Raw genomic sequence first — 3,976 nt, 5'->3', positions numbered from 1 at the left:
TGAAGATTAGATTGTGGTGATGGGGGGTGGGGGGAGGTTACTCTGTAATCATACAGTTGGGCCTTGGTCTTTTGATAAGTCCATGCCCTGGACTTTGAGCGTCACCAGAGAGCCTTAGCTCTCTTTTCCTCCGAGGTAGAACAGAGTGTTTAGAAAAGGCTTCAGTGGAGTATTTTCCTTTCCCCGGGTTAGTTAGGCTCTGATCAAACTGTCCAGGATGTAGACCTCAGCAAGAAGTGAATCTCTGGATACATTTCAAAATGGTGGTTTTTTTTTTCCTTCTCTGACAATGGTAGAAGGGATTTTTCCAATGTCACAGTGAGAACCAGATGCATGGCCCAGAGGTAAAGCTCACTGAAAGTGGCACTCCTCCTCTAGATGGAAGCCTCTGGCTTCAGCCCCGGTCTCTCTCCTAGCTCTGATTCTTGCAGAGGATTGTGTGTGAGGGATGTGATTCTTGAAATTATAGGTTGACCTTCTGTTTGGGGACAGTATTTGCTCTGTGACCTTACCTCTCCTCAGATCTGAGAGAACTGTGGGCTTCTCTGTTTGCTTAGCTTTTCCATTTCTGTTGCTATGATAAATGCCATGACTAAAAGCAATTTGGGAAAGAAAAGACTTTCTGTCATATTACACTTCCTAGTAATGGTCCATCGTGAAGGGGAGGCGGGGCAGGAGCTAAAGGCAAGAGGCTGGGGCAAGAACTGAAACAGAGGCTCTGGAAGAATGCAATTTACTGGCTTTCTTCCAGACTCACATTTAGTTAGCTTTCTCATACAGCGTAGATCCATCTGCCTAGGATTTGCACTGCCCACAGTGGACTGGGCCGTCCTCCATCAATTAGCAATAAAGAAAATGCTTCGCAGACACACTGCTAGGCCGGTCCAATGGAGGCAATTCTTGAGCTGGCATTTTCTCTTCCCAGTAGGCTCTAGGTTTTAGTCAAGTTGACATCTGAAGCTACCTATGATGGGAAACCTCCCATTTTGTTGCTTGCCCACCTAGAGAAAAAGAATATTATCTTGTACTGGGCCTTTTGACTACTTATTACATTGAATGTTACAGGTGTAACTCCTTGTTAGTTCTGTGGACTGCAGACTATTTCCCCTGAACTTTGGAGGTTTTGTTATACAGTGTATGAGGCACTTCAGTTAAGAATGGTAATTATTCATTTTAATCTTAAAATTCCCTTTTATTTAAAAGGCAAATGTCTTCAAAGCACACCTATTTGAGCCCTTTTGTATGAGATATGTCAGAAAGGTATCTGCCAAAACTTACATCTACTAAGTCTGTCTACTGAATTGAGAATTTTCTTTCTCTTTCTTTGACAAATCCTGAGTGTCATCTTGTAATTACGTGTGATTCCTTTTGGCCCCAACCAAGGCAGAGTTGCTGGGCTCCATTAGTGAGCAATCACTGAGGCACAAGGTGTAAAGACATCAAAGTCATTGTGTAACGAAGATGCCAAAGCTTCTCCAGCAGGGTACAGCTTGTTCCTCGGAGGACTTTGGAGACTGGCAGCCAGTTTGGAAGAGGCTGATTGATGCCTCGGCCCGTTTGTGAACTCCTCATCAGATGGCCTGCAGGTTCCATTGAAGTATCTCATGAGGGAGTCAACTTGTATCCTCCAGCCACATTTCAAAGCAGGTATTTATGTTGACTTTAGGCCAAAAGCCCTAAACTTAGGGTTTCATGTCCATTATCGCCCTTAAAATCGCATGCACTCTTACAGAAATCCACAGAGATGGGCATAATTGGCCCTAGACTACAGAGTATGAAACTGGCATTGGTGCAGACTGAGTTCTCCGCCTAAGGCCACAGTTACCAAGTGGTAGAGATTAACCCTGGCTCCTGCTGACTCCAGGCTGTGCTAACCACAGGACTGATGTCTCTGACTTCCCGTAAAAGAGTGAGTTGTCACCTCTCTGATGGTTTGAATTGCAGACACCAGACGTGCAATCTTTCCATTTTTCACTTTTCAAAACACTTTCTTTAGTCCTATGAATTATTCACAGGGGTTTTCCTTTTTTTTTTATGTTAGATGATTTTTGTCCCACTGAAGGTACAAGCACAGAACACACTTAAAATAGAGGAGGCTAGATCACAGGTGTCGTTAGATTTATTAATGCATTTTATTCATTTAAAAAAATTTTTACCTGCCTTTATTAATTATATACAAGTGTTTTGGTATGGCATTTATAAAATGATTTATTTATTTCAATTGTATGCCTATAAGTGCTTTTGCCTGAATGTATGTCTGTGTGCCACATGCATATGTAGTGCCTGTGGAGGGTTGAAGCGGGTGTTGGACGCCCTGGAACTACAGTTACAGTTGGTTATCCACCACATGGATTCTGGGAACTGAACCAGGGCCCTGCAAGTGCTACTAACCACTGAGCCATCTCTCTAGTCCCTGTTATGACATTTTCATACCCAACCGTAATGTGTTTTCATCCCACTCACTTCCCCTATCTGTCAGTTTAGTCTTCCTGACTATCCTCCCTTCCATGCCCACAATTATTTTCTTCTTTCCTTTCTGTGACTTATTGGTTTTCACTGTTTCAGAAGCGTGTGTCTGTTGTCAGTGGCGACACCTTGAAGAAAATGTTTCTCCGTCCACCATCAGCCATTAATGGTGTCACCTCTTCAGGGAGAGTGAGGCCTCACTAGTTCCCTCTCTTTCCACAGCAGAGGGTTGATAAGGCCAATCTTACACAGATCTTGTTCAGGAAGTCACAGCTGCTGAGGGTCAAAGGTACAGCAGCCATGGCATGCCCAGAAGTCAACATTCCATGCCACCACAAAGCCGCCATGAAGCTACCAAGAAGCCATCACCAAGCCACCACCACTTACGCTGGCTATTACATTCTTTCCGTCTTCCATGATGTTCCCTGAGCTTTGAAGGGGGTGATACAGACATCCCACTCGGGACTGGGCACTGAGCACTTTTCAATGGACAATCTTCTCATGAGCATGTCAAGCGTGCAAACCTTGATGCCTCGTGACATTTTTACTGGTTTCAGAGAAATAAAACTCACTTCAAATAGTAGAAGGTTTGCAAAGTGTATTCCTTGTTTCATCTGACTTTGCAAGTAGCTTTTTGCACACTATTCCAGTCAGTGAGCATGGGACAGCTCCCCATTCTCTTAGACTCTGATTTCTTCCCTCGGCATCTCAGTGTTCAGCATGTGAGTTTGGCGCATGCTCTGCTGAACTCGTGCCTACATATTTGTCTTTCCTTTGAGAAACTAAGAGTGGTGTTTATACCACTTTGCATTTAGAGGAGGGAATTGTTTCCCACTTGTTTGTTATTATTGTATTGAAGCAAAACTGACTTCTGTGTGTTTCTCTCTCTCATAAACTCACTGATTAGTTTAGGATGTATTTTTGTAGATTACTTGGGATTTAGTTCTGTAGATAATAATCATGTCATCTAAAATAAAGACGGTTTGTTAATTTCTGATCTAGCTGCCTTTTCCTTACTCTCCCTTGTCACACTGATAAAAGTTACAGCAATGTATTTACTGGAAAAGCATAACCGGAAGCACGCATGGGCTCATCGCTGTAATTCCAGCACTTGCGAGTCTAAAGCATGAGAGCCGTCACTAGTTCCAAGCAAGCCTGGGTTATATAGTGAATTCTAGGACAGCCTGGGGCTCCCTAGTGAGACCCTGCCTCAAAAAAAGAAGTCCTTATTTTATTCCCAATCTTGGAAGAAAAGCATCCATTTTTCACTATAATTATTACATAAACAACTATATTGAACAATAAGCACAGTAAAGGTGTATGTGAAATAGTGTTGGATTGTGGTTGATACATTTTTGTCAAGTAAGCTCTTTAATTTTTTTCTGGGAGTTTGAACATGAATATTAAATTTTATCAAATGATTTTTTCCTATATTAGCTGACGTGATTATGCAACTTTTATTCTTTTGCTTGTCAGTGTGGTAGATTACATCCCTAGAGTAAACACCAGT

At 42.5% G+C, this 3,976-nt stretch overlaps 1 long non-coding RNA gene across 1 annotated transcript; it reads left to right on the top strand.

Annotated features, from left to right (window-relative positions):
* Positions 1–1,212: 1,212 nt before the first annotated feature.
* LOC127677677 (uncharacterized) lies at positions 1,213–3,463 on the top strand. The gene is made up of 3 exons (XR_007976527.1): positions 1,213–1,647; positions 1,733–1,909; positions 2,566–3,463. It is a non-coding gene; the product is annotated as an uncharacterized LOC127677677 (long non-coding RNA).
* The last annotated feature ends 513 nt before the right edge of the window (positions 3,464–3,976 follow it).

The sequence above is a fragment of the Apodemus sylvaticus genome, chromosome 2, assembly GCF_947179515.1.
Source record: "Apodemus sylvaticus chromosome 2, mApoSyl1.1, whole genome shotgun sequence".
In the NCBI taxonomy this organism is placed as follows: domain Eukaryota; kingdom Metazoa; phylum Chordata; class Mammalia; order Rodentia; family Muridae; genus Apodemus; species Apodemus sylvaticus.
This window is presented reverse-complemented; position numbering and strand designations above follow the sequence as displayed.